Below are 10,487 nucleotides of genomic sequence, written 5' to 3' on the forward strand. Positions count from 1 at the left end.
TCCCTCCCTCGAGTGGCCCTTCCTGAGGGCCTGTGGGGGATTTTCTGTCTCTGCCTTGTTGAATCTGGGAAGGACCAAGAGACTCGCCTACGCTGTAAGAGCCAGTGGGTGGTCCGCCGTCTCTCTCTGCCACAGAGACCTGCAGTGTTCAGGCAGAGATTGTGTCGTCAGCCTGGGCCCTCGAGTGGAGATGTTGGGCAGAGGGGCAGCCAACCACAGTGCCATGAGCAGGGGTGACCATAGGTCTGGGGGTTCTCTGTTACTGCAGCATAACCGAGAGTAAACTGATAGGACTGTAATCCCACACCATTCAAAGATTAATCACTGTTAAGATTTTGGTTTATGTATTAGCAGAAATTCTTATATGCAAATGAACATATTTAGAGGCAGTCTTACAGAAATGAAATAATAGACTTCTTTGGAACCTTCTTGTTCTAGCTAATATGTGGTAGGCATCCTTGCATGTCAAATTTATATCTATATCCTATTTTTTTTATTTTTTAATATTTTTTAAAATTGTATTTTCTTTTCTACATTATCTTTTAGTATCCTTATACTCCCCTCTCCCCATCTACACCCTATTTTTTTAGTGTAGCTTCATTGGGTACCACAGCATGGTTATGTGAAATTTTACCAATTCCTTTTCGGTGAAACTGAGGGTTTAATTTTTTATTTTTACAAACTGTGTGATGAACATCTTATGTAAATTTTTTTTCCACTGGTCTGATCATTGCCTTAGATTTAGGATAAATCCCAGGAAATGGGGTTGCTGACTGAGGGTGCACACATCCTTTGGTTGGATACACAATAGCAAACCACCCTCCAGGAAATAGCTCACCCCCTTGCCAGCTTCTCATTTCTCTGTAATTTTGTCAATAGCAAGTATGATCCATTTTTCCAACTGATTCCAATCTGAAGAGCACTCTTAACCCCAGCTTTACCATCAGCTAACATACCTCCTCCCTAACTTTGCTAATTATTTTGTCCATCTGATCACTCAAGTCAGGGAGCAAAGAGGATGCAACCTCTGCGGCCACACAGGTAGAAGACTCAACTTGAAGTATTGCCAGCATGTTGCCTCTGAATCTTCCTCACCCGGACCACGCCCCCGCCCCCCCGCCCCCGCCCCCGGGAAAGTCCCAGGTCCGCCTTCTATTTTTCTCTCCCTGCTTCCCCTTCTTTTCCCTGCAGGGATTTTTAAAGCCATTTTTTTTTTAATTACACAAACAGCATTATAGAAACATTAGAATTCTAAATGAAAAGAAAATCACCCACAACCAGTGGCCCCAACAAATTAAACTGTTTTTATTTGCTCGTGTTCCCGTCCAGCCCTCGTCCAGACACACGCAGGATCTCGGCCTGTGAGTGCTCCTGGCACAGGTCTCGGTGTGTGTCTTGCCCTCTGCTTCTCCTCCTGCCACAAGCAGTTGTCCATGTTGTTACATGGCCATCATCTTTCTCTTTTAAATTGTTACACAGTGTTCCAATGGGTGAATAATTTAATTATTACCCTAATGTAAGCCGCTTCAGTGGGTCTCTGTTTTCCTCTATTATAAATAATGCTGCAGTGCATGTTTGTACGGATATAGCGACTTCCTTCTTTTGAGCTATTTCCTCAGGCTGGTTCCCAAGAGTGAGATAGCTAGGTCAAAGGGCATGAATGCTTTAATAATTCTTGGTGTGAACTGTAATATTAACAAAGGGTTTTTCTTTTTTTATTTTCCTGCTCAAAAATTACAAATTTTCTCTTTTACAACTATAGAGAAGAAAAATTCCACTACCTGAAAATTACCATTACTAACATTTGGATAACCATCCCTCCAGACATCTCTTGATGCATAAATATACATATAGATGTAGAAATAAAAATAATTTTTCACAAAAGGGATCCTACTCATGTTCGAGTTTTGCAACCTGGTTTTTTTTTTTTTTCTTTTTTTCATTCAACAACACATCCTGGTCTTTTCTAACTGGTTCTGCCACCCCCGGTGCCCATGTGGTGGCCTAATGTAGCACAAACAATAATGGCTGTGAGCCGGGCACATACCAAGAATGTTATCTGCATTAGCTCATTGAAGCTCTGCAACAAGCCAATGGCATAAGTTCTATTATTGTCATGCCCATTTTGCAGATGAGGAAACAGGCTCAGAGAGATTGATTGCTCAAGGTCACATAGCTAGGAAGTGGTGAGGCTGACACTCAAGTTCTCTGGGACTCCAAAGCAATGCTTATACAAAAATATCCCAATATACTCTTCTTGTAAAAAGTAATAATAATAATACATGCAGACAGTACCACAGCATAGAAAGCAAAGTGTGAAAGTTCCACTTCCACAGAGGTTTGATGTATCAGTTAAGTTCAGGCTTAACTGCATATGACAAAATCAAAGTAGCATAAGCTTAAACGAATTTACTTTTGTTCCACATACAAGAAGTCTGGACAGAGCATTTCAGGACTAGCCAGGAGGACCCGTGCTCATTGGTCACGAAGAACCCAGGCTTCTATCTTCATGCTCTGCATCCTCAGTTTATAGCTTCCATCCCTAAGGTCTCCACCTGGGTTAATACCATCATGTCTGCATTCCAGGCAATAAGAAGAAGAAAGCATGGAGGGGCAACAGTGTGTTTTTCCCAGGTAAATCAGTCCCATCTAAAAAGCTTCCTCGACAGTGTCCTGACCCATGACATCAGCTTGCTTCTAATCGGCCACCCTTCTCTGCAAGGGAGGCTGGGAAGTGTAGTTTTTAAACTGAGCACATTGCTGCTTTCCCCCAGCCCAGTAATAGGGGGGACAGCTAATTAAAAGGGGAGAGAATAGCTATTCAGAGGCAAACAGACAGCTCTGCCACTATGTGTATCCTTTCCAATAAATGTACACCTATGTACATATATAAAAATACAGCTTAGAAAAAGTCTAATGTATAAATGGTACCTTGTTTTAATTTACATTTTAAAGTCTACCAACCAGATTAAACATTCTCCATTAAATATCTGTTTACTAATAATTGTGTTCACATTTAGGTTCTTCATTTAGCCAATTAAAGCCTTGATAATTTCTTGATTAACATCAATGCACTGGATGGATAGATAGACGTTACAAGTATATTGACTCTTTGTCTTATTTGCTGGAAGTATAGCTTCCACTATGCTATATATATATATATTATTAATGGATTTTTACTTTTGTGGAAATGAGTGTTTTAGAAATTTCAAATATTTATATATCAAATCCATCCTTCACCTTGTGACTTTTCTCGTCAGTTCCAGGCTCCAGAGACTTGGTCAACTTCAAGCTGGCTTTTTCCCCCCAGAAGACACAGTCTAACGGTGGCAGCCAGGCTCACCTGGCTCGAATCTCCACTCTGCCGCCTCCTTTCTGTATGACTGTCGGCAGGATGCTTCCCCTCGTCCAAGATCTAGTTCTGTTGGCTGGGGCTGGACCAGCCCCAGGTTCTCAAACCTGGCTCTGCGTCTCCGCCGCCAGCGCCTCCATCCCAGGCACATTCCTGGACATCCCCCTCAGATCTCCAGGATCTCAGTCTCTGTGTCCAGAAATCTGCATTTGTAGATGCTCTCCAGGGAGCTCAGACTCCCTGTTTCAGAACCTCTGGACCAGCCAACGTCTGAGATTTCTTTCAGTGAGCTGGGCTCTCTGAGCAGTGAGTAGGAGGAGGGCGACAGCCCTTGGCCCCTGTGTCCACCAAAGCCAGCGGGCCCTGCCTCTTCCTCCTGGGCCACAGCTCACATTTCACATCCAGCCCGAGCAGCAGCCCCATCGTCCTGCATCCTTGGGGGTGGGGGTGAGGTGAGACGGGGTCAGATTTTTGGGGTATATCCTGGGGGGCAGCCACAACAATGCCACAGCAATGCCCCTGAGAGAGGGTCAGTGTCATTAGCCAGCTGGGTGACCTTACTTAAGCCACTCACTCTATGAGCCTCCATTTTCTCACCTCTGAAAGTAGGGACTGTGCCTTCCTCAGGTTATTATAAGGTTGGTGATGACGGATGGATGGATGGATGGAGCGAGCCTAGAGCAGTTCCTGGCACAAGAATGCATGTTTGACAAATGTGGCAGTCATTACTATTAGCGTTTTCATTGTGATTTACGGTGCCCTGGGCATGCCAGCTCTAAAGAAGGCAGGTCCCAAACAGGAATTCCTAGTGCCTGACAAAACAGAAACCTGTTGTTTCCCTGTGATGCTGAAACTTGTCAGTCGGTAACCCTGGGCTTCTGGAAAATCTTCCCCGCCCCCCGTCCCCTGTAGAACTTGCCACCTCCCAGGTAGCTGGGAGGGCGTGTGCCACAGGCCAGACTGGCAGCCCCCCGACAGCGGCACCCACCCTGGAAGGAAGGGCCCCCTCAGCAGGGGCTGCCTCATCCCAGTGCTCCTTGCTCTCCCCCATCAGGTCAGACAGGGATGGCCCCATTCCTCAGGTGGCTGCCCTTTGCAGGGAGGCACCGCCCCCACCTACCTCCGAGGCCCCTGACACTTGGGACACACCCCAGCACGTGCTTTTCCTTTGCCCAAACCTCCAGATTAGGTCCCTCCTGCCGCCCATTGCTCCTCATCCTTCCCTAGACCTTCCACCTTCTTACCTCCATTCCTATTATCCTTGACTCAGCTTGGGGCTGAACCTTGCCCTTGAACCTGACTAACTTACACAGGCCTCACTTGCTTTGCTCACCTTTTTTCTAGTGATTAAAACCCCAGTGAGAGGCCAGAACCCCTTTCTGAGTGTCTTGGCAGCACGGATGGGGGACAAAGTGGGCAGAGCTTCTGCTCAGAGGGACTGCTTTAGATCACCGAGGAAATTGCTGTGGAAATGTCCTTCGACCTGGTCCTGACCCCACACTCACCTTTCAGATTAATTTATGAACAATACAAAATGAGGTATAAAGACTGTCATGCAGGCAATCCTGCCTGAACAAGGCCTGAAGGTCCAGGGACAATTGGAGGGTCTACTCATGCCTGCCAAATCGAGCACAGGGGCTGTGAGTGTGCGCACTTGTACTCAGAACCCAGCTCTGCCTCCTGTTCGCTGCTTGATCTTAGGCAAGGTAGTTGATATTTCCATGCCTTGGTTTCCTTGTCCGTAAAATGGGGATGCTCATGATATTCTCTCTCTCATGGCTGGTGTAAATTTTCACGAAGTTAACACACATAACTAAAACAACTAAATGAGAATATATAAATTGGATTTCATCAAAATTTAAAACTTGTGCCTCAAAGGCACCTATCCAGAAAGTACAAGGAAACCCCACAGAATGGGAGAAAATATTTGCAAATCTTGCATCTGATAAGGGTTTCATATCCAGCTTATATTAAGAATGCCTATAACACAACAAAAAAAGATAAACAATCCAATTAAATGGGCAAAGGGTGTGATTAGGCACTCCTCCAAAGAAGATAAACAGAGACACTAAGGACGTGAAAAACTGCTCAGCGTCGTTACAACCATTAAGAAAATGCAAATCAAAACCACTCCACACCCACTGGAATACTTGTACTTTTTTTAAAAAGGAAAATGAGGAATGTCGGTGAGGATGTGGAGAAATTGGAACCCTTATACATTGATGGTGGAAATGCAAAATGGTGCAGCTGCTATGGAAGACAGTCTGGCAGTTCCTCAAAGAGTTAAACATAGACTTACATAGGACCCAACAACCCCACTCCTAGGTATATACCTGAGAAAATTAAAAACGTACACAGCTGTTCCTATCAGCATTACTCATAATAGTCACAAAGTGGAAACAACCCAACTATCCGACTGATGAATGGATAGATAAAATGTGGTATAGTTATACAGTGAAATATTATTCAGCAATTAAAAAGAGATGAAGTATTGATACTTGTGATACAGATGCATCTTAAAAGCATTTTGCTAAATAAAAGAAACCAGACGTGTGAAAGGCCACACATATTGTATGATTTCATACATGTGAAATGTCCAGAATAGGCAAAGCCATAGAGACAGGAAGTAGATTAGTGTTTGCTAAGGGTCGGGGAAAGAAAGGAATGGGGAGGGGCTGCTAATGAGTACAAAGTTTCTTTTTGGGATGATGGAAATGTTCTGGAACTAGATAGTCGTGATGGTTGTACAACCTTCTGAATATAGTAAAAACAACAACAACAACACTGAATTGTGCACCTTAAATAGTAAACTTTATGTTGCATAAAATTTTATGTTATATGAATTATATCTGTTTTTAAAAAGACCATACACATAAAATGCTTAGGTTACACAGTCCATGATTAGCACACAGTAACGGTAGCTGCCACTTAGTTTAAATTCCACCCAGATCAGTCTTGGGTGTTGGTCCAGATCAGGCAGAAGAAAAAAAAATTTAAAGGCACATCGTTGGCCCTGGCCAGGTACCTCAGTTGGCTAGTGTCGTCCCAATATGACAAGGTTGTGGGTTCAATCCCTGGTCAGGCCACATCCAAGAATCAACAGATGAATGCATAAATAAATGAAACAATATATCGATGTTTTCTCTTTTTTCTTTCTCTCTCTCTCAAAAATCAATAAAAATAAAAATAAATAATAGCACATTGCTTTTAGAGATTGAATTCACATATTTAATATATGTTCAAGCATTTCTCTGCATGTAGTTTCTTCATTTGTTTTCATACTCAGTTTTGATTTTACAGACTCATACTCATACATGTATATGTATACATATGTGATATATAAGCATTTGCTTGTGTGTTGTTTTTAAATTTTATTTTCACGATCACTTTAGATCTTTTTAAGGTATGACGTGGGTTTTCACAGCTCAAATTGCATTTGTGTTTGAAGCTTCGATTGGGTTGTGAGTCCAGGGCTGCCCAGTGACTCAGCTAAGCTCCTGAAGGTCAAGCCTGTGATGAAGCGGGATGCTCGCTGACCTTGGGGTCTGAAGATCTGAGATTGAGGCTTAGCTTTTTTTGCTTACAAGGGATGTGACCTGGTGCAAGACTGAGGTTGCTAGATGTAGCAAATTAAAATACAGATACCCAGGTACATTTGAATTTCAGATAAAACAATAAACAAGTCCCAAATATTACAAGGGAGGTAATTATACTAAGAAAAGAAATTGTTTGATCTGAAATTCACATTTAAACTGGTCATTCTGTATTTTATCTGGCAACCTAGATACCATCCTTGATTTCTGTGAAAGGGGTTTTTGAGTGGTTTCATATTTAGTTCTCACAACTCCCTATTTTTCCCATAGAAAAGACTCACTCAGAGAGGTTATGGGACTTAGTCTATTGTCACCCAGCTAGGAAATTATTGAGCTGGGATTTGAACTTGGGTGTGTCAAGTTTGGCATGCTCTGCAAAAATCAAACTCAAGGCAGATAAGCAGTGATCTGCTTAATGATAACATGGGAGTCCTGAGCTAACCTGGCAAGGACAAAGGGTTTCATCAACTGAGAAGGAATACTGGGAAAAAGAGGGAGAACCAGATCTGAAATCGTGTTTATATGCCTGTCTATATTAATTTCCTACTGCTACCGTAACATATTCACACCATCTTAGTGGCTTAAAACACCACAAGTTTATAACTTACAGTTCGGGAGGCAGGGAGTCTGAAATGGCTAAAATCAAGATGTCAGCAGAGCTGTATTCCCCCGGGGGGCCCTAGGAAAGAATCCATCCCTTGCCTTTTCCAGCTCCTAAAGGCTCTGGCATTCCTTGGCTCGGGGCCATATCACTCTGACCTCTGCTTCCGTCGTCTCGCATTCTTCTCTCTGATCCTCCTGCCTCCCTCTCCTAAGGACCCTTGTGATTACGTGGGGCCCTTCTGGATAATCCAGGATAATCTCTCCATCTCAGAATCCTTAGTCACATCTGCAAAGTCCTTTTTTGCCCTGTTACGGTAACAAACACATAACTCCCAGCGATGAGGACGTGAATATCTTTAGAGAGCCATTATTCTGCCTACCACTCTAAGAGAGAAATTACCTAGTGGCTTGGAGAGTTCGGGGCTTTAACCATAATCCCTCTATCTGTACAGTTTTCAGAGTACTACAGAACTTTTTTTTCTTCTTCTTGCACTGATCCTGGGAAGCCGATGAAGGCGGTGGTACTGAGGCCATTCTGTTAAGGGAAGTAGATGAGACTGGTGGGTGTGTGGGGTGGGGAGTTGTAGGGGACACAGTGCCTGGGTCACATGAATAGATAGAGACTAGGCCCAGGGCTTTTAATTCAGCATCTTCCCACCTCATCCCTGCCACCCTGAGTTCCAGGCCACGTGTTCTCATTGGCAGAATGGGGCAATTCCTCAGGTACCCCCACAGTCTACCGGAAGAAGCCTCTAAGGTGAACTAGCTCCCTCAGCCCTGATTGCGCCCTCAGCAAGCAGCTTTCTCGCGACAGGAACAAGCGGGGGAGGGACGGGGGCCTTCCTTTTAGTGGAGAGCCTGGGCACAGAGCCCCAGAACTTAGCGTCCCTCCCTCTCGGCCGGATCCCAACAGCAGCCCAGGCAGATGGTTCCAGGGCCTGTGCTGGAACTCCTGTAAGAAGAGGGTACTCTGATTCTTGGAAAAGCCTTATAGCCAACCTCCCTGGTAGTTCATAGTTTTGCCCTTGGGTGCTGCACAAAAGGAGCCAGCCTCCATCCCTGCACCCCAGATCCCTGAAGGCAGCTGCCATAAGTCCATCGACACTCCCCGAGGCTTCCCTCCATCCCATCCATTATTGACGGTCTACATGTGCCTGACACTATTTCCAGGAACTGGGATGTAGCCATGAGTCTGACAGGCAAGGCCCCTGCTCTCCCAGACCTTATGCTTCGGGGGGGGGGGGGGGCAGACAGATCATACAGAAATATGGAGTAAGGGTTCTGAGCACAGCAAAACAGGATGAGACAGACGGCAGGGGGTGATGGCGACTCTGTGAGACCAGCACTACCCCTGCTCTAAGAGGAGGCAGATGGCCTAAGAAGGGGCAATACTGAGATGCAAACTCACATTTTGCACCTAAGTCCCCCTTGTTCCTTACCCCTGCTCTATGTGGCCTCCAGAAGGGGATAAGAGCCATCTGAGCCTGGGGGTGGTGCTCAGAGTCTATACATCATCTCTGAGGCTGAAGTCAGGCCACATGGGAACGGTGTCCAGCAGCGGCCTGACTCCAGGGCCATGAAGAACGGAAGACCCCTGCTCCGTGTTAAGGGCCTAGTAAGGAGGGCCTTAACTACTAAGTTAAGGGCCTAGTGGTGCAATGGGCTGTTTAAGAGGGGCAGTGGCCGGACTGAGGGGAATGAACCAGCTGTGAATACTGAGCCCGTTGTGTGCTGGGGGGTGGTCAGATGTAGGGGGTGAGATGCACACGCTAGGGGAGAGGGCCAGGTGTGCCAGTGGAGGTGACAGAGAAGTGCCAGGATGAACCGGAGGAGCGAGCCAGATGAGAAGGGGCTGGGCTCGCTGGGAGGGGCTTGAGAACAGACTATCCCAGCCTTAGGCTTTGGAGGGTGGCTGTCCCTGGAAAGGCCTGTGCAGGAAAACACTTTCTATTTAGGGAGGCTGTCTAGCCTCTGCAAAGAGGAGCCGAGGACACATCCGGCACCTGGCTGGGTGGAAATAAACAGAGACATGAAGAAATAATTGATGCTGTGTCCTCTGTCTACCCTGCCACCTCCTCCTCCCTGGGCTCGAGGAGGTTGCTCATTGTTGCCGAGCTGGGAGGAGACAACTAAAGCTATGGTGGCTAAAGGATGCCGTTCCCCAAACTTGAGCTTGTGTTTTACTCCCCTCCCCACAGGCTTTGTTCCTGCTGTGCCCTCCTGTGGAGTGCCTGCTGCCCGACCTGCCTGTTGAGCTCTTATCTTTAGTGGTCCACCTCGAAAGCTCCTCCTCGAACTAAGAAGGCTCCCCTAATATCCATTCTGCCTTTTCCAAGTTGTGATTAATCACTAGCCCCCGAACACATACATCAGAGGTGAAAACCCACTTTCGGACAACCCAGTTCTGCGTCTAACGCACGCTGCTCTCAGGCCACCTCACCCCAGGAGCACATGAATGAACGTCAGAGAATCTCTGGAATTGAATGCAAAATCATGTGCAAAATCAAATGTGCAGATGAACGGATTTAAAAAAATGTGGTATGTGATGGAATATTATTCAACCATGAATAGCACTGGAGTACTGAACTCTTCCAAACATCCTGTGCAATGGCAGCATCCTGGTCTCTGTTCTGCCCCAGCCAGGCTCCCCAGAGGCTGTGTAACTTCCTAAAGGCCCTGCCAAAGCTGAGCAAACAGGTTAGCGTTTGGTGAGTGTTTGTGGGGTTTAGCCACAAACTCTCTGTTAATCCTTACAGTGGCCCTGGGTAGGAGGGCATTATGATCTCCATTTCATAAGTGAGGAAACTGGCTCAGGGAGGTCAAGGGACTGGCCCAAAAACACACAGCTAGCCAACAGGCAGAGCTGGGACTGGAACCCTGTTCTGTCTGGTTCTAGAGCCAGAGTGACTCTATGGGTTAAACTCTGGGTTGGGGCGGGG

The sequence above is a fragment of the Pteronotus mesoamericanus genome, unplaced genomic scaffold, assembly GCF_021234165.1.
Source record: "Pteronotus mesoamericanus isolate MK-2021 breed Mesoamerican mustached bat unplaced genomic scaffold, CSHL_Meso_final contig_84, whole genome shotgun sequence".
In the NCBI taxonomy this organism is placed as follows: domain Eukaryota; kingdom Metazoa; phylum Chordata; class Mammalia; order Chiroptera; family Mormoopidae; genus Pteronotus; species Pteronotus mesoamericanus.